The sequence below is a fragment of the Hemicordylus capensis genome, chromosome 7, assembly GCF_027244095.1.
Source record: "Hemicordylus capensis ecotype Gifberg chromosome 7, rHemCap1.1.pri, whole genome shotgun sequence".
Taxonomy (NCBI): domain Eukaryota; kingdom Metazoa; phylum Chordata; class Lepidosauria; order Squamata; family Cordylidae; genus Hemicordylus; species Hemicordylus capensis.
This window is the reverse complement of record NC_069663.1, coordinates 21,758,874-21,779,724: the sequence shown is the minus strand read 5'-3', so window position 1 is coordinate 21,779,724 and position 20,851 is coordinate 21,758,874. Positions and strand designations below refer to the sequence as shown.

At 49.1% G+C, this 20,851-nt stretch overlaps 1 protein-coding gene across 2 annotated transcripts in view; it reads left to right on the top strand.

The window, feature by feature from the left end:
• The window catches only part of IGLON5 (IgLON family member 5), a 110,694-nt gene that overhangs the window by 12,053 nt on the left and 77,790 nt on the right, over positions 1–20,851 (top strand). The window lies entirely within an intron of this gene.

Below are 20,851 nucleotides of genomic sequence, written 5' to 3'. Positions count from 1 at the left end.
TCAGACCCTTGGTCTATCTAGCCCAGTATTGTCTACACAGACTGGCAGCGGCTTCTCCAAGGTTGCAGGCAGGAATCTCTCTCAGACCTATCCTGGAGATGCAGCCAGAGAGGGAACTAGAAACCTTCTGCTCTTTCCAGAGCGGCTTCATCCCCTGAAGGGAAGATCTTACAGTGCTCACACATCAAGTCTCCCTTTCATATGCAACCAGGGCAGACCCTGCTTAGCTAAGGGGACAAGTCATGCTTGCTACCACAAGACCAGCTCTCCTCTCCTAACGGTGGTACTCCAGATGTTGCTGAACTACACATCCCATCATCCCCAACCACAACAAATTGTAGCCGGGGATGTTGGGAGTTGTAGTTCATAGACATCTGGAGTACCAGAGGTTGGGAATCCCCAGGCTTGAGTTTTACTCCTATAATAAGCTGGGAACTCTCTCCCACTGTATCCTCAAATCACTGTGAGCTAGTTATTTGCTGGTCACCCACATGGGCTGATTATTGGACCTCATGGTTGAGCAGTCTCCATGGCTCAAGTTAAAGCCAGGGCTCCCTACTTCTCGGCTGGGGGGCAGTACCAAAATCAAACTTTGCCTAAGGCACCCAAACCAGCTCTGATGTCAGGGAATAATTCAGCCTAGTTTTATCCCTAATGCTCTGAAGTCATTCACACAATCAAAAACTATTCTACCTGGGTTTGGGAGCTGTGTATGCTCTCAATTGTCGGTTGTGTGGAAGCATGGTAAGAGGAAAACCTGGGCAGAAGCGGTTGTGTGGAAGCAAGGTAGGAGGGAAAGCTGAGTGGCTTTTCCTCCTTCCTTGCTTCCACACAACCAAAAACTGGGAGCACACACAGCTCCCAAACCTGGGTAGAACACCGTTTTTGACTGTATGTGTGAATGACCTCTCTATCTTTCATTAGCCAGGTTATTACTGTATTTACCTGAATCCAAGACTAGATCCCCCCCCCCAGTTTTTTGATATTAGAAATCGAGAAGTCATCCCAAATTCAGAGTCCTGTTCCTTTTGAGAAAATGCAGGTATAACCTGTATTTAACCGCTACTTTTTAAGGGGATCGTCTTAAATTCAGAGTCATCTTCAATTTGGGTAAATACGGCAATGTGTCCCCCACCAAGCCTTTATTGGGAAGCATTCAGACATACAGCCCCCACTCTCCAACAATCTGGTGTGGTACACTGCAGAAAAAGCTTCACTGCTTGAGTCTGTCGGCTGTATACAGATCCTAAGTCTGACAGCAAGATGCCCATGAAAAACACCTCGCGGCTGTGCTGCGTATCAGAAAACCTTCTGACTAATCAAACAAGGGTATATAAACCTCACCAGAAAACATTTGACTGTCCATAGATCAGAAAGCATATTCCGTTTCCCAGATATGCTCCTTGGGCTGGTCTGACAGGTAACAAGGATATGATCTGCATATGAATCGCAAGGAGACACTAGAGGTCATAGCGAGAGCCTGTCTGTATTCTATGCCAGAAATCAAAACCCCAGATTCTGTAAGCAGGAGGCCCAGTTTCTGGGATCAGAATAAATTATGCATCCTGGGTGAGTCTGCAGCCACTTGCTTCTCTTGGCCTGACTTATTCTGCTCCTGAATCCAGTTCGGATTTGAAACTTTTTGTGTGCCATGTGGCTAGGTGCAATGGAAGGTGGGAGATGAGATCTCGGAGGGATCTAGAATCCATGAGATCCGGGAACTTTGTTCTTGATTCAAATGAAAGCTTTTTCATAGGAACAGAGGAAGCTGCCATATACTGAGTCAGACCATTGGTCTATCTAGCTCAGTATTGTCTTCACAGACTGGCAGTGGCTTCTCCAAGGTTGCAGCCTGGAATCTCTCTCAGCCCTATCTTGGAGATGCTGCCAGGGAGGGAACTTGGAACCTTCTGATGCTCTTCTGAGAGTGGCTCCATCCCCTGAGGGGAATATCTTGCAGTGCTCACACACCAAGTCTCCCATTCAAATGCAACCAGGGCAGACCCTGCTTAGCTATGGGGACAAGTCGTGCTTGCTACCACAAGACCAGCTCTCCTCTCCATGAGGAATTAATTCCTCATGGACCAGCATGGACCAGCACCAGTCCACGGACCAGCAATTGAGAAACACTGGCTTATTCCACTCTTTCCTGGGTTTTCTCAGAATGGTTTTGCAGAAGTGCGTTTGGGGGTGGGGGTGGGGGGGTCAATACTGAGCTAAATAGCCCAATGGTCTGACTCAGTATATGGCAGTTTCCTATGTTCCTATGTTCCTACACACACACACACACCCCAAAAAACCCAATTTTGAACCATTGGAGGCCACCACTGCTGGGAACTCTCCAGAGCTCAATTCTAAGCAGGCAGCCCTTGCTGCTGGGATAACGTTCATTTCGAGGAAGCTAAAAAAATGAGTGTTATCCCAGCAGTGAGGGATGCCTACCTAGAAATGAACTCTGGAGAGATCTTAGTGGTGGCACCCCCTCCTGGCTTGAAATTGTTTTTTGGGGGGTGCCTGGGGGTGAGGGCAAGGGGGGGTGACCCCTTTACTAACTGCTGGTCCGGGAAACTGCGCACAAAGGATGTACCGGTCCATGGCTCCAAAAGCGTTGAGTAACACTGGAATAAGGCAATGCTGGGCATCCTTTTCTGAAGGGCGAGAGCCCCAGCCTCCAGAGCTGACAGCTCAGGAAGGTAACCAATGTCATCAACATTTCTGCCGAAGGAAGGGAAGGAAGTGACAGGTTAGGTTGCCAACCACAGCGGGAGCAGAGCGGATGAAAGGTCGTCCAAAAGGAGCCTTCAAGGGTGTCTGTTGGGCTGGAAATAGAGCAGGCAGGCAGATGGAGGAAGGAGCTGACAGGGCAGTTAGAACTTACCTGGCCAAGAACAGCCAGAAGAACCCATGGAGTCGTGCTCAGAGGCCGAAACCTTTGTCCAGTGCCTTCCAGAACGAGTCTGGGGGATTCCTTGGAAGCTTAGCAGAGCCTCCTGGGTGAGCAGATCACCAGGAACAGAGGAAGCTGCCATATACTGAGTCAGGCCACGGATCCATCAAGCCTAGTATTGTCTACTCAGACTGGCAGTGTCTTCTCCAAGGTTGCAGGCAGGAGTCTCTCTCAGCCCTATCTTGGAGATGTCAGGGAAGGAATGTGGATGCAGGCAGGCAGGCAGGTATTCTTCCCAGAGCGGCCCCATCCCCTAAGGGGAATATCTCATAGTGCTTACATGCTCACAGTCCTCACTAGTGGCGGACAAGCTCTCCTGCAAGGAACTGGCCCTCCTCAGGCCTTTCAGCCCATGTGCACTGAATGTGAGTGTGTAGCTGGAAGTGGGCCTGGGTGTGCCTGTTAGCTGAGGCGGCCCTCCCATGAGGCCAGGTGAGGCAGTCACTTCAGGCAGTAGATTAGGATGCCAGCAGGACAGGCCTGGACAAACCTTCTTTGGATTTAGGAGCCAGCCTCAAAATAGTCTGGAGGAGAGCTGGTCTGGAGAGGAGAGCTGATCTGGTGGTAGCAAGCATGACTTGTCTCCTTAGCTAAGCAGGGTCCAATCAAGGTTGCAGCCTGGAATCTCTCTCAGCCCTATCTTGGAGAAGCCAGGGAGGGAATTTGGAATCTTCTGCTCTTCCCAAAGTGGCTCGATCTCCTAAGGGGAATATCTTACAGTGCTCACACACGTCGTCTCCCATTCAAATGCAAACCAGGGTAGACCCTGCTTCGCTAAGGGGACAAGTCATGCTTGCTACCACAAGACCAGCTCTCCTCTCTCCAAAGGAAAGGTGCATGTGCCTCATCTGTCAGCCTTTTATGCCTCCTTAGAGAGGCTCACCTCCCTCTCAGAGCGCTGCGGTGATAAAAGGAACGGCCAATCACCCCCAGATAACAAGAACTGTCTGCCAGAATCAAGCCGTCAAACTTTGCGTGAGCGTCAGGGCGCTTGCAAGAGTTTGTATTTAGGTATGTTTGTTTGCAAAAAAATCTGCCTATTTATATCGCACCGGAATCTTGTGGCAGAGGAATATTGTATGCGTTGGAAGAAGGGAGACATAATCAGGATAAACAGCCGCAGCAGGGCACATGTTCTTTCTCTCTTCAACAAACAAACAGAACCAGCGGAGACAGATGCTGTGCTGGCAGCCAAAATTTGAGGGGCATTTGGCTAGGGGTGCAGCTCTTTCCGTGGGCCCCCCGACTTTGAACGGGCCATAGCATACAAACGAGGATTCTGCCCCATTGCCTCTGACATTCTTAGATGGTTTGTGCAAAATGAAATTCTTGCAGAAGTGGGTCTTCTGTTGATTTTGGAGCCCTAGCAGATATGCAACCATGTGGTACAGTCCTCCTAACCTCACCACACTTGGGAACCGACCCCGGAGACATAGGGAGGTACAAAGCTGGTTTATTCCTAGGGATGTGCAAACCGGTTTACCATCGAACTGGTCTGGCTCAAGGGCTCATCCTCAAGCTGGACCAGGCCTGGTTTGGCTTGAGATTGTGCCGAATCCCCCTGGCTGGATCGAGGCCAGTTCAGGGGTTCTAAAGTAGGTTTTTTTTAAACCCTCACTGTTTCTGGGGAGTGCTACTATGGCTGCAGGGGGTCTTCAGAGGTTCCAACTCCCCCCTGCTGGCCTCTCCTGGTCTCAAATGGCCCAGTTTGGTCCATTTTCAGCCCGTTTCAGGCCTCTTTGCCCTGGTGGCCTCCAAAACGGCCTCCACTCAGGATGGCCCCAAAATGCCCGAACCAGGTCATTGGAGACCGGGGAAGGCTAGAAGAGGGAGGCGGAGCCATCGGAGGGAAACCCATTCCCCTTAGGGAGTGGGGTATCTGTAGGAGAGCTGGTCTTGTGGTAGCAAGCATGACTGGTCCCCTTTGCTAAGTAGGGACCACCTTGGTTTGTATTTGGATGGGAGACTACATGTGTGAGGACTGTAAGAGATTCCCCTCAGGGGATGGGGCCATTCTGGGAAGAGCACCTCCATGCTTGCATGCAGAAGTGCCAAGTTCCCTCCCTAGCATCTCCAGATAGGGCTGAGAGAGACTCCTGCCTGTAACCTTGGAGAAGGCACTGCCAGTCTGTGCAGACGATCTTGAGCTAGATGGACCAATGGTTTGACTCAGTATATGGCAGCTTCCTATGTTCCTGTGTCCTGATGCTCATCCAAGCAGACCTGTAGGATACAAAGGAGAAGTCAGTGAGATGGCCAGCATCTGGGCCGCATCTGACAATCACCTCCACACGCACACATGCAAGTTTTCTTAACTTTGTGGGGTCACAGCAAAGCCTGAGGGGTCTCTCAGCAAAAATTAGGGCTGGAATGAAGATCTGGATTTTGCACTATGCCAGAAAATGCATTTTGGCACCCCTGCTATCTAGCAAGCATCATTCTCGGGTGTTCACATAATAATTCCCAGATATTTATGGCGTATAAACCACAGATCCAAATGCATGTTCCTGTGGCTGGATTTATTATTGTTATGATTAGCCTATAATTTTCTAGGTGCTTTACGTAGATTAAAAAACCAACACAGACATTGCCTGCAGGCTTCCAATCTCATGGTCAAAATAGGCAGGCGCCTTCTTGCATTAGTAAGACGTGGCAGGAAAATCATGCAATGGGATAGGGTGAAACCTCCCCTTCACTGTACACTGCAGCCCTGATCACCATCCCACCCTCTGTATTTGACCCTCGTTTGGGTCAAAATGTCTAGTTTGATCCTAACAGACTTGATACGAAGGGGGAAAAGTAACAAGAGAGGAAGAGGGGACATAGGTACAGAGGAAGCTGCCCTCTGCCAAGTCAGACCCTTGATCAATCTAGCTCAGCATTGTCTACCCAGACTGGCAGCATCTTCTCCAAGGTTGCAGGCAGGAGTCTCTCTCAACCCTATCTTGGAGATGCTGCCAGGGAGGGAACTTGGAATCTTCTGCAGGCAAGCATGCAGGTGCTCTTCCCAGAGCAGCCTCATCCCCTAAGTCAGTAAACCATGGCTCGTGCTTCCAAACTAGAACCAGAAAGCCATGGCTTGGAGTGGGGCTTTAACCTGGTTTGGAGGGCAAGAACTCACGGGCGGTCTTTTCTTGAGAGGAGGTGAAGCAGTGGCCTCAGGGGGCGGATTTTTGAGGAGCCAGCAGGGTGGCAAAATTTCCCCCACTGGAGAAAAGTAGGAGCAACTCTTTGGGACTGTTCTGACCCATCGGTGCTTTGAAGGAGAACCTTTCCTCACTAAACTCAAGAAGCTGGCAAGAAGCATGAGGAGAGAAAGGGAGGCTGCTGGCAACCTTTCAAGGGAAGAGAGCTGGCCTTGTGGTAGCATGCATAACTTGTCCCCTTAGCTAAGCAGGGTCCACCCTGGTTGCATATGAATGGGAGACTAGAAGTGTGAGCACGGCAAGATATTCCCCTCAGGGGATGGAGCCACTCTGCGAAGAGCAGAAGGTTCCAAGTTCCCTCCCCGGCATCTCCAAGATAGGGCTGTGAGAGATTCCTGCCTGCAACCTTGGAGAAACTGCTGCCAGTCTGTGTAGACAATACTGAGCGAGATGGACCTATGGCCTGACTCAGTATATGGCAGCTTCCTATGTTCCTATGTTCCCTCCTTCCCACCTCAGAGCTTGCAAGGGTCAGCAAGCTTCCCAAACTCTGGTTTTGGGAAACCAAGGGCTGGAGGTATTGTTGTGCATTCACACAAGCATCGTGAACTCACAAAATGTGGGTAGCCCAGCTTTCCGCCCTCTTTTGGCGATCGTGTGAACCCTCAGCCCAGTATTTGGTACATCTCTTCCAGCACTGCGGCCCCTTGGGTTCGCCATTGTTCCCTGATGTTTTACATGAGGGTGGTTTATCCATCCGGATGTCACCGCAAACTGCGGTTAGCGCTAAAGAGGGAACGGAGCGGAACGCGTTTGCAGCTTCTTCGCAATTGCCTGCATTGAGGCCGACATTGGTACATGAAGGCCTGAGTACTCCTCCCTCCCTCTGTCTGCAGAACACCCCCCCCCCCGCATTCTGATTCACTCTCTGATTCATACAAGCGGAGGCAGAAAATGCTATTTATTTAATTAGAGCTAAAGATTTCAGGCCTCGTTTGTTCCCCTGCAGCATTAAGACATGTCACAGCCATGGACATGCCTCCAAGCCCTTGACGTTGATAGAGTGAGGAAGCTGTCTGGAGGAATCAAGGCTTCCCGAATCGTTTGGGATTGGCACCAGGAAACTCTGGGAGGGTGGGGCGTCTAGTGGCTGCTGGTGCTTGGGAGTCCTGGGTTCAAATGATGCATAAGCACTGCCTTGCTGCTCAGGCCACGGCTGTGTGATTGTGGGGTTTAGACGAGGGAAAGCTGGGATAAGAAAGCTTAGTAAGAAAACTGGGGCCCATGGCTGTCTCTCATCTCATCTCTCAGGAGTGGGGATCTTCTTTGGGGGAAAGTGGGTGAGATACGCCACTGCACCCCCAGGACCTAGTGCAGGGGCTGCCAACCATGGGTGCCCAGATATTGCTGTACTACAGTTCCCATAATCCCCAGTCACTGTGGCTGGGGATGGTGGGAGATCAATCGTCCAATAACTTCTCAGGACCCAAGGCTGGGAAGTCTCATAGGAACACAGGAAGCTGCCATATACTGAGTCAGACCACTGGTCCATGTAGCTCAATATGGTCTTCACAGACTGGCAGCGGCTTCTCCGAGGTTGCTGGCAGGAATCTCTCTCAGCCCTATCATGGAGGAGATGCTGCCAGGGAGGGAACTTGGAAATTAGATGCTCTTCCCAGAGTGGCTCCATCATCCCCTAAGGGGAATATTTTGCAGTGCTCACACATCAAGTCTCCCATTCAGATGCAACCAGGGTAGACTCTGCTTAGCTAAGGGGACAAGTCATGCTTGCTACCACAAGGCCAGCTCTCCTCTAAGGTAACTAAGCCTTTGCAGATGTGACTGAAATAGTTGCGTAGTCTGCCTCTGTTTATCCCTATCTTTATTGCCCTCCCCTTCTGCTGTATCTGATCTTAGACTGTAACCCCCTTGAGGCAGGGACCTGTCATCATGTACTCTGTAAAGCACAATGCCCATAGATTGCAATTATTATTTTTATTTGATTTATTTCCCTTCCAAAAATGGCTCAGGGCGGTTTACACAGAGAAATAACAAATAAATAAGATGGATCCCTGTCCCCAAAGGGCTCACAATCTAAAAAGAAACATAAGACAGACACCAGCAACAGTCACTGGAGGGGTGCTGTGCTGGGGGTGGATAGGGCCATAATAACAATAACAATAACATGATGCAAAATAATCATTCAGCACTGTGAATCCAAGTCAGCCAGAAACATCTGTGCTTATGCGAGGACCTGGAGGTGGTAGTCACAGGAAGCTGCCTTATACTGAGTCAGACTATTGGTCTATCCAGTTCAGGATTGTCGATTCAGGCTGGCAGCAGCTCTCCAAGGTTTTGGGCAGGAATCTTTCCCAGCCCTACCTGGAGATGCTGCCAGGGACTGAACATGAGACCATCTGCGTGCAAAGCATTGCACTGCATACCACTGAGCGATGGCCCCATCCCCTAAGGGGAATATCTTACAGCAGATGGTGCTCACATGCAGTCACCCATCCAAATGCAAACCAGGGTCAGGCTCTGCTTAGCAGAGGGGGCAATGCATGCTCGCTTCTGCTAGACCCGCTCTCTTCCTTCGTCCTCCTCATCGGCACTAGATTCGCTTCTAATTGTTATTCTGTAATATGTGAAGGTTGAAATCGCCTGACACCAAACCAACCCGATCTGTGTGGCTCCAGACAGCATGGGTTTTACAAGCAATCTGTCCATTTTCTGCTCAGAAGCACTCCAATCAAAGCCAAATAATGGATCCCTTGTTTTCCAACCATTCCTGCTTTCCAGGATTGTGCTAGTTAATATGATATACAAGTCCATCTGCAACCATCCGACCCGACATATTATGGCTCGTGACCATTCACGGGTTTATCCTAGGAAGATAATGCTGCAATAACACATCAGAACAGATCAGACTCTCTGCGTGCTCCATCTTTTTCTAAAGCAGGAAAGACAACTTCCATCAGAGCTGATGGGGGCATCTTTTTCTTGGGCCTTCTGCCGTAGCTCCAGCTGTGGGATTTAAGCATGTTAACTGGAATGGCAAATCATCCTATAGCAGGCATGTACAAATGAGCCGGGCTTATAGTCTGAAAGCACGTGATGCAAGCATTTTGCTGAAGCTAAGCAGGGCAGAGTCCAGACAGCTCCTGGATGGGAGACCACCTGGAATCCCAATTTGTACCTAGAGGAAAATCTGGTCGGTGACTGTAATAAACTAAACTAACTAACTACCTGGAGGGAAGTGGATTTGATTGTATGTAAAACACAGGCTGCATTCGCACAAACACAAGGATCCTGGTTAAAAAGTTAATCAGGATTAGTGAGCCCAGTGAAGCTGATTGGGTGAGCCCAGAATCAGAATCAAATTGTTTTTACCAGCAAAACAGATACAATGGAGCACAATACTCTCAGCTCTTACAAATACCAAACAAATTACTATTACAAATTACTATTGTTGCTACAACGATATCCACTAATCTACAATAGTCAATCCACATTCTCAGACATTAATGGAGTGTAACGTTATTTCATGACGGATTCTACAATCTGCTGCGCAGAATTTAGCAATATTAGATGTCAGTGTTGAATTCTGATCAGCCAAAAGATAACATAGACATAAATCATCTGAACATCCTGGTGTATTGCCTAAAAAAGATAGTATAAGAATTTATCAGAGGTCACAGTAAAAAGAGGAATATAACTGGACACGACCCACTGTTTCTACCAGAGTCACATGGACACATTCGATCTACAAATTGAATCTTCCGAAATCTTTCCCCAAGCAGCGCAGAAGTTAAGCTTGCCTAAGGGTGAACCCAGAATTTCAGGGCAATCCTGGTCAAACTGCTTTGATTAACCAGCATCTAACCAGGATGGATAGATAATCAGGATTTAATCCCGGTTCTCTATCCTGGTTAAATGCTGGTTAACTGGAACCGTGTAACCAGGATTGCCCTGAAATTCTGCATTCACACAAATAGCTCCACGGGGCTCACAAGTCATGCTTTGCTACCACCAGACCAGCTCTCCTTGTGCGTGTTGCACAAGCACAGGGTCACATGGGTCATAGGAAGCTGCGTGATACTGAGTCGGACCATTGGACTAGCTCATTGGACTAGTTCAGCACACTGACTGGCAGCAGCTCTCCAAGGTTTTGGGCAGAAGTCTTTCTCATTCCTACCAGGCAATGCTGCCAGGGATTGAACCTGGGAGTTTCTAGATGTAAAGCAGATGCTTTTCCACTGAGCTTTGGCCACATCTTGTAGCTCAGAGTAGGGACAGAACTGAGTGCAGACTGTCATAAGAACATAAGAACAGCCCTGCTGGATCGGCCCAAGGCCCATCTAGTCCAGCATCCTGTTTCCCACAGTGGCCCACCAGATGCCTTTGGGAGCCTTCAGGCAGGAGTTGAGGGCATGCCCTCTCTCCTGCTGTTTCTCCCCTGCAACTGGTACTCAGAGGCATCCTGCCTTTGAGGCTGGAGGTGGCCTATAGCCCTCTGACTAGTAGCCCTTGATAGACCTCTCCTCCATCCAAGCCCCTGTTATCCAAATACTGTCAAGAATATTAGCTTGCTGTGTGTGTGTGTGTGTGTGTGTGTGTGTGTGTGTGTGTGTGTTAGTTAAAGTTCCTATCCCTCATGATTCCGTAGAAGGAGAGTATGGAACAATTCAAAGGACAGGCAGTTTCACAATGCAACTTACATTTTTAGAATGACTCTCCCCACCCCCCACCCCAGCCAAGGATGCCATCTGATCCACAATTATTCTATAAGGTTTTTAATAAGAGTATGATCATGAGGACATTTTATGTGATCTCAGATATTGTGGGTGCAAATGGTCTGCTCATATGTTGATGGTAATTGTTCATCTGTTTGTTTATGCAGCTCATTAGTGTTACCCGTCATCAATGCCGAAAATTAAAGTGGGAGGGGACAAATTTCTAGGCCCGATTACTATACGGGAAAAGAAGGCATTGTTTTTGTATTTGCTTTTAAAACATACACCCTGCTTCTCTTTCCATGCAGAGACACAAAGGGGCTTACATTAAAAAAAAGATAAAAACAGAAATCCTGTTGCATACTATCTGCTTGCCATAGTATATTGCATACTATCAAGAAGATCTGCTTGCCATGTTCAGTCCCTGACATCTGCAGTAGGGCTGGGAGAGACTCCTTCCTGAAACCTTGGAAAACTGCTGCCAATCAGTGCTGACAAGACTGAGCAATATAGACTAATAATCGGACTCCGTAAAAGACAGCTTTCTGTGTTCTTCCTATGGGGATGGGCTATAGCTCAGTGGCAGAGCAGCTGCATCTCCCAGGTTCAGTCCCTGGCAGCATCTTCAGGTCAGTCTGGGAAAGCCTCCAGCCTAAAACCTTGTAAAGCTGCTGCCAGCCCGTGTAGGCAATACTGAGCTCGTTGGAACAGTAATCCAACTCAGTGGAAGGCAGCTTCTTATGTTCCTGCTAACAAGTAGTTAAAACAAAAGCACGACTATTATTTTGGGTATGGAGAAAAGAGCCAGACAATTTTCAATAATGATGGATGGATCTTTCCCTGTTTCTGTTCTGTTTTTTCTCACGGTTTCTTTTAATTTCCTCCATTCTCTTCCGCTACAAATCCCCCGATTTTTTCCCCTGTCACCAGAACTCCAGCATCTTAACATCTTTTTTTGAATATTTTCACATATTTCCTCCTCAAGCTGCTGATGATGTTGCAAAGTACATTTTTTAAAGGCATGTTTACGGAAATGAACTGAAGACATATAACCCGGTGACATCTCCATATCTTACAAAATCGGATCTGCTGGGGAGCGGGAGGGGTCTGGAACCCTACTTTCTGTTGCCAGCTTTGGCAAGGGAAGAATCTGGCGACACCCCTATTTGCAACCTTGTTAACCGAGTTCCTGTCGGAACTGTCTCACGCCTTTGTTTTAAAGAGCACGCCGCAGTACCCACTTGACATTGATGCGTTTGCGTGCAACACCCATCCTTTAATTGTTGTTCTGCCATTGGAGCACCTTCGCTTGAAAAAGAGATCTCAGTGTTTTGACAGCTGGCTTCCAATATTTTGAGCTTCAGGAAGTAGAAGCAGAAAGGAGCTGGGTCGCAGGCTGGGGGCGAGACGGCAGCTGGCCAAGCTTGTCAACAGGAGGAGAGATGATCTGGGGAAGAGAACTGGTCTTGTGCCAGCAAGCATCAATTGTTCCCTTTGCTAAGCAGGGTCCACCCTGGTTTGCATTTGGCTGGGCAACTACGTGTGAGCGCAGTCTGCTGTGAGATATTCCCCTTAGGGGACCAGGCTCTAGTTCAGTGATGGAGCATCTGTTTTGCATGCAAAAGTCCCAGGCGGGCTTTTTGGCACCTTAGGGGAACTGTGAATTTGGTGCCCCCTCTTCCCCAATGTGGTAGGTACCCCTGGGGTGGTGTAGTTTCTACATTTGAGATAGGAGAGAGCACCCCGTTTCTCTTTGGAAACGGTTTTGTGTCTCCTTGCAAGCTCAATTGACCTTGCAAGATGAATAGTGTCTGGAAAATAATTTGAGCCACTGCATGGTTCTGTATCCCTGAGTTAGGGCAGATGAAAGCAGCCCCTCCCACAATGTCAGACCTAGGGTCAGACTCAGTGCTGGGGGCAAGTAAATCATTCAGAGGCATCTGACCTTGTAGAAGGAGGGATTTTAGCCACCAGAACAAAGCCAAAACGATCACAACAGCAGCAACCACATGTCAGCTTCAATTAACCCCCCCCGCAAAAAAAATGGGTGTCCTAGGCAGTGTTCCCTCTAACAGGGATTCCCTGATGTTGTTGACTACAACTCCCAGAATCCCCAGCTGCAATGGCTTTTGCTTGGGGATTATGGGAGTTGTCAATAACAGCTGGGAATCTCAGAGGGAACGCTGGTCCTAGGTAACTGCCTATATCTGAGCTAGATGGACCAGTGCTCTGAATTGGTATAAGGCAGTTTCCTATGTTCCTGTGTCTTTTCCATCCCTGATATCAAAGATCTCTCTTAAAACCCAGAGATATGAGGACTGAGCCTGCTCTTCTGTATGGAGCTGGGGATTTGGGGAGCTGTAGTCCAACAACAGCTGGAAAGCCTTTCAACGGCCATCCTTGCTTTACATGATCTCCATCACTGCTCTATTTCAGTAAGAAGCTCCCTTGAATCATACCAAACCCAGCCTACCTAATATAGGCCACATTCACATGTAACACGGAACCAGAAGTGAAGGGGCCTAGGTTCAATTTCTTTATGTCGAAATGTAAACAACTGCAGTTTTGCCAGAAAATAAACCCACAGTTCCCCGATTTGTACCTTCAGTTTCTAGCGAGTTTCACTGCCTAAACCTCCAGTTCTGTGGTGCCAGCGTTATGTCTGAACATGGCACTGCAGTCTTGCTGCCCGGCAACAGGAGTGCTATTCAGAGGCACTCTTTGGACTGGACTTCCAGGTGGAGGTCCAGTCTCCTGAGGTTGTCAGATAAATGGAAATGAAGATTGGCAGGAATTACTCCATGGAGTCATTGTTACCCTGACTCTGACCCTAACCCTTTTCTCTGTGCAAGAATAAGTGAAATTTACTCTAATCATCTGGTGGTATGGATAAAGAAGAGGCAAGGATCCACAAAACACTGTAGTTGCAACTATGCTATCACCTATTTTCTGTCTTTGTGGGGGATTAATCATTGCCAAAAATCACTAGGAACATTCATCCTCTAAGATGGTCCTGATAGCTAAAATTTGTGGGCTTGGCTCATGGCCTCATATGAGGGGACATGAAATAACACAATGTGATCTTTGACACACATTGCGCACCGTGATCAGGCTTTGCACAAGGAAGGTGCCCCTCTCATTCAACCATCCTTGTCCCAATACCTCTCATTGCATGTGCTGACATAAGCTGCTGTCTGAACGCAAGCCAGACCGAAATGTCTTGACACCAGCCCCAGGGATGTTGAAGCTGGTTAGTGCCGAGTCAGGATTCCTTAACAGACTGCAGGAGAATCAATACAAGGGGAAGGAGTCAGAGAGGCGAGGGAGCCCTTGGTAAGATAAAGGGTCTACTCTTTCTAGAGATAGCAACTTTGGTAGATTTCAAACCTGGCTGCAGGAGGGGAGAAGGCAGTTCCCAGAGGTGGGGTTGAAATGTACTTTTCAAACTACCATTTTTATCCTTTTTGAGTCTATCTCAGAGGGGAGGGCATTATTGGTTTTGTCTTCCCTCCCTCCCCAAGCAGTATGAAGTTTGTGGCAGCCTTAGGAATATAGGAACATAGGAAACTGCCATATACTGAGTCAGACCATTGGTCTATCTCTCTCCGGAGGAATCTCTCTCCGCCCTATCTTGGAGATGCTGCCAGGGAGGGAACTTAGAACCTAGATGCTCTTCCCAGAGGGGAATATCTTGCAGTGCTCACACTGCAATCAGTGTGCAATGAGTCTCCCATTCAAATGCAACCAGGGCAGACCCTGCTTAGCTAAGAGGACAAGTCATGTTTTGCTACCACGAGGCCAGCTCTCCTCTCTGGGGGTAGGGGGGTACCCCCTGAGCCTTCAGAGGGTCAATCTCTCCTTTGGAGTGCTGGAGCTCCAAATTAACCCAATGCTTACATACTTGGAAGTCAGTCCCATTGAGTTTAGTGGGGCTCACTACCACACAAATGTAGAGTATTGCAGCCTTGTGGTATCTTTGTATCAATAATACATTGATTGTATCCATCCTTGTGGTAAAGATTGTATCAGTCTTTGTGGTATCAACCTGTGACTTCTTCTCAAATGTTCAGACTAAGCTGGTGTTGGGGGGTGCAGAAGCAAGCACACAGGTTGCATCGGATTTGTCACATGAGCACATCTAAGACATCAGTTTCTTTCTTTCTTTCTTTCTTTCTTTCTTTCTTTCTTTCTTTCTTTCTTTCTTTCTTTCTTTTTCAAATGCGTTACTCGCCCTAAACGTCCATCTCTGGGCAGTTCCGTCTCTGGGCGTATCATGAAATAATAAAAAGGAAATGAAAGGTTGTGCCGTTGAGTCGGTGTCGACTCCTGGTGACCACAGAGCTATGTGGTTTTCTTGGTAGAATACAGGAGGTGTTTACCATTGCCTTCTCCCACGCAGTATAAGTTGATGCCTTTCAGCACCTTCCTATATCGCTGCTGCCCGATATAGGAGTTCCTCATATTCTGAGAAAAACACCAGCAAGGATTAGAACCAACAGCCTTCCGCTCTCTAAGCAGGTTGCTTTCCGACTGTGCCATTAGGTGGTGCATTCATGAAATAATAGCCCCTGTGCAAATGTTCCTTAGATACAGTAACTTGCTCAGAACCATAGATGGATAATATGAGGGTAGTTTAGCCACCTTGACCATCGTTTCCAGGGCTGGCTAACATACAGCCTATGGGATAGGAAGATCGGAAGCTGCCTCATACTGAGAGACTTTTGGCCCATCTCGCTCAATATTGTCAACACTAGGGATGTGCAAATTGATTCAAATTCAAATTGATTTGACTCGAATCTGGGTGATTCGAGTGATTCAAATTTGAATCGAATCACCCCTCAAAAGGGCAATTCAAATTGAATTCAATTTCCCCCCAAATTCGATTTGAATTCAATTCAAGAGCTGTTTGGCACCTTTTAGAAATCATTCAGGCCCCCTGGTTGGTTAAGAAAAATGGTGCCAAACCAGGGTCAAATCAAATTTATGGACCAAATTTGAATCTGATTCGAATTTGAAATGCATTTTCAGAATTTGATTCAAATTCAAAACAAATTTTAAGAAATCATTTTGTGCACATCTCTAGTCAACACTGATTGGCAACGGGTCTCCATGGTTTTAGGCAGGACAGGAATCTTTCTCAGCCCTATCTGGTGACGCTGGGGGTAAAACCTAGGACCTTCTGCGATTTCCCCTTTAAAAAACATTAAACATGACACTGCTACAACTCGGGGTTATGAGGATAAAAGTTAGAGCATGCACAAAAATCTGCACGGATCAGAAACAGTGAAGGGAAGCATGTAGCCAAGAGGAAGTCGTAAAGAAGAGATTAAGACACGCAAAATCCTTAATTCTTTGCTTTTTAATTATTGTGATTTCAAAGTCCGTATATCAAGACATTTCAAGAGCTGACACAGGTTTTTCACACTCGAGGGCAGCCATTTCAGGAAGAGAATCTCGAGGAACAAGCGGAACATGTTCACCAGCTGTACTTTGGCATCTGCTCCATTCATAGGAAGGATATGCAAAAGAATGTAGTGACATGCAACTAAATATGCAAATTAATGGCGACACTCCGGCTCGGGAAATAGTTTTAGTGTGGATCGGTGTACTACGGAACAACTTGGCCAGTGTTGGATTAGACAGACAGACAGATGATCTGGAGGTGGGTGAAGCGAGGCTGAACATATGGGTGAATGCCAGAGAGTGGGAGGATGTAGGGATACACACACACACACACACACACACACACACTAAATGGTTGTGTGGGTGTGTACCAGTGGCATAGGGACTGCCCTCATATACAAAGTGATGGAGAACAAGTCTATCAATGGCTACTAGCCTGGTGCCTACGGCCCACCTCCAGCCTCAGAGGCATGATGCCTCTAAATACCAGTTGCAGGGGAGCAACCGCAGGAGAGAGGGCATGCTTTCATCTCTGGCCTGTGGGCTTCTCAGGGGCATCTGATGGGCCTTTGTGGGGGAAAGGATGCTGGATTAGATGGTCCTGATCCAGCAGGGCTGTTCTTATGTTCTTACATGGAGGGCATGGACAACCCATGTGCTCACATAGGAGCTCTCCCATGGCACCAGCGGTGGTAGACTCCTCCAATGGCGACAATGATGGAGCTGTGGCGGGGGTGGACTCCCCGCCACCCGCCATGATGGCAGAGGCATGCTCCTACCACCTGCGCTCCAGCCAGCTCTGACCCTGAACGGCTGGGAAGCAGCAATGGACTGCAGGAGTACAGCTCTGGGGATGGGCAGTGGTGGAGATTCTGCCGTGGAGAGCAGCATGGCAGTGGCAGGCAGCAGCAGGAATGGCTGGCGAACTGGCCAGTGGGCGGGCAGGCAGGAGGGGCAAGCGAGGTGGCCCCTGTGGTAGGGGAGGGTGGCCCTGGAGGCAGAGTGGCGGTGGGTTCTTTGGATCCATCTGCCCTATTGTAGCTCTGCCCCTGGTGTGGAGAGAGGGAGGGAGAGGGGAGGAGAGGGGGGGGTGGGATCTTCAAAGCTGAAAACTGAACAGCATACAGGTATTATCTGAATCCCAGAAGGATGGGATTCGGATAATACCGATCTGGATAATACTGAAGGACGGGATCTGGATAATAACGATTCGGATAATACCAAAGGATGGGATTCAGATAACACCAGTTCAGATAATACTGAAGGGTGGGATCCGGATAATGCCGATAATACCCATTTATTGTTGATTAACCAGCAGTTTCCCGCACAGTGCAGGGGGCAGGAATAGAAGATCTCCAAGGTCCCTTTCAACTCTGACATGCTATGATTCTGTGGAACTATAAGCGCTTCCTGTGAGCACCAGGCTGTGGGTGGAGCCCAATGAACAGACAAACAAGCCATACAAATGCAGCAGACCGTTCAGCTAAATACAGCTGAACAGCAGAGCAAGGGGGGCATATGAGGAGGGAAAGTGGGGTTGAAGCACCCTTTGCACTTCAGCTCTGGGTGTGTGTGGCTGTGTTCCTTCTCCCAGATGTTGTGGACTACAACTCCCAGAATCCCCAGCTGCAATGGCATGTGCTTGGGGATTCTGGGAGTTGTAGTCCACAACATCTGGGAATCTGAGGAGGACTGCTGAGGAGCATGCTGAAAACGAGCTGGAGATCAGGAGCCAGTTGATAGAGCAGGTAGAGAGCTCTTCAGCATTTTCCCCACTCCGCTGCTCTTTCTCTGCTCAGGATGCTTTGCCCGCAGGGCCCTGCTCTGCCCCTCCCGGCTGCCTCCCCTGGGGACCGCAGCCCCGCCCTCCTCTCCTCCTCCCTGAGGCAGGACAGATGGAACGATCGGAGACCTGCATCTGCGTTGCAGATGGAGGCTCCCAGTCCGAACAGGCCTGCGCAGCGGCGAAGGAAACGGGGTCAGAGAAACGCGGCCTCAGCAACCCACAGAGCACGGCTCCAATTTGTAAGCGGGCGGATTCTTGGAGAGCCGGGGCTGGCTTTGTGCTTGGGGGCCCTCCTGGTTCTTTGATTTCGTACAGCCGGCTCTTGCCTCTTGCCCTGGGTGGCCTGGACAAGGCCGAATGGCCACTGTTCCACCTCTCAGCGAGCCGGCTTTGTTGCTGGAGGGCCTGGCAAGGTTATGTTCCAGGGTCTCGCCTTTCTGCCTGTTTCCTACCACAGGTCCTCCGGAGAGCATTGATTTGTTGTCGCACAGCATTATTTACATGGCATGGCATTTGTGGAGTCCCTGAGTTCCGTCTGCCTCCCCTCTCTCCGTCTATCACTCAGCCATCCCCCACGTCTGCCCATCAGCCTGTGACTCTTCTGCCTCCGTGCTGCTCTCATAGGAACATAGAAAGGCGCCTTCTACCGAATCACATCCTTGGGCCATCTGGATCAGAATTGTCTCTGACTGGCAGCCTGCGTCAGTATTGTCTACACTGACTGGCAGCAGCGTTCCAAGGTTTCAGGCAGGAGTCTCTCCCAGCCCTCCCTGGAGGTGCCAGGGATTGAACCTGGGACTTTCTACATGCAAAGCCGAGGCTCTGCCACAGAATAGGGGTATGCATTGGAATGAGCTTGGCCGTTCAGTCCAAATACAAACTCAATCCAGACCGAACCGTGGGTCTGTGAACCAGTATGGTCGAACCAAACCACATGCACGGAGGCCAGGTTAGTTCTGGAGCTGTGCCAACACACCTGGAAGCTTCCAAGAGTGGCAGTACTGCTGGTAAAGACCTGCTAGTTTACCTTTAAAGGTCCCCCTCGCCACCCCCACTGGCGCTGCCTTCACTGGCCTTCCCACCGCCAAACTGGTTCGCTTTGAGCCAGGTTCTGTTTGATTTCGAACTGGCCCCCTTTCCAGAAGGGTCGTCCGGTTCACGATCGAACTGCTTGGACCTCCCCGGTTCGCTTTGGGCCAGTTCAGATCAGACAGGTTCTTGCTCATCCCTACCACTGAGTTATGAATGTTTCTGATGAACATAGGAAGCTGCCTTCTACTGAGTCAGACCATTGGTCCATTGGGCTCAGTATTGTCCACACTAACTGGCAGCAGCTCTCCAAGGTTTGAGGCAGGAGTCTGGCCTAACCCTACCTTGAGTTGCGAGGGAGTGAATACGAGGCCTCTCCCTCAGTCTCTTTCAATGCCGATACGATGGTCACATCCATCCCAAATGTCACAATTTACCAGAGACAGCTCCTATATCCTGCTGTCTGCTAAATCACTGTCCTCAGGAGAGGCCTAAGGTATTGTGAAGCCTGACCTGAGGTGCCAGATGCTTCCTTGCCCCATGTCCCTGAAGGGGCCAACCCCCTTTCAGAACTAGGGATGTGCACGAACCAAGAAGCCGTGCACGTGGGTTCATGGGGGCAATGCCCTCACAGCAGGAAGCATTGCAGGTAAGGACCTGCTCTCTTCCTGTTTAAAGAACCCTCTCCCATCCCCGTGGCACCGAACCGGTTCAGACCTCGTCCGAACCAGTTCGGTGCCGAACCTGTGCCTGAACCTCGCTTCGTGCACATCCTTATTCAAAACTGATCCTTGCAAGCTTAGTAAGTGACTGAGGATGGGGAGCAGGGGAGGAGGCCAGCAGCCTCTTTTTCTCCCCTCATGCTTCTTGCAAGCTTTTCAGGGAGTATGAGGAGAAGTGCTCCTCGCAAAGCTTGCAAGGGCCAAACTAGTCCCTAAGAGCTGCTCCCGTGGCGGCGGCTAGGGGCATCTTGCCACCTTGCTGGCGCCCTAACAATCTACCGCCTGAGCTGACCGCCTCACCTCGCCTCTTGGAAGGTTTGCTGCTGGAGGGGAAAGTCCCTCAATTTTGAATGTGAGAACATGAGCATTACAAGCGTTTCCACATTTTCAACTGTGATTATCAAACGGCACACCACCCTATCCTATTCTTATTCTTTATTTCTTATTTCTCATTTATTTATTTGATTTCTATATTTCGATTAGGCTTATTTTCCAATATCTGTCCCATCTATCCCAATATTATCTGGAGAGGCAATGCCCAAGGCATTTTGCTGCCTGAAATGGAACACCAAATGGTGTCTCTCTCCCCTTCCTTCCTTCCTTCCTTCCTTCCTTCCTTCCTTCCTTCCTTCCTTCCTTCCTTCCTTCCCCTTTTGCTTTCTGTTAAAATCACACTCACCCTTCCTTCCTTCCTCCTTCCTTCCTTCCCCCTCTCCCTCTCCCACTCCGTCTCTTCTTCTCCCCTCTCTGTTTCTTGCTGTTCCAGTCTCAAGTGATAAGTAGAAAATGGGGAACTGCGAGAGGACATTTCCTAACCTCACCTCCAACGGGTCTACTTCACCACTGATATGCTTTTGGGGTTTGGGTGTGTGTGTGGTTTTTTTTGCTTTAACTATGTGTGAGTTTCACAGTGTGTGCCTGGCTTGTCTATCTTCTCCCTTCACGCCTCCATTCCCTTTGTCCCCAGCTGTCCTGCTGTTGTCTAGGCCCAAATCTCCTTCTCCTCCAGCAGGCAAAGAAAGCTCTACCCTGGGAGATGGCGTAATCCCATCGCTGAGCTGCCAAGCGTGAAACGCCAAATCTGG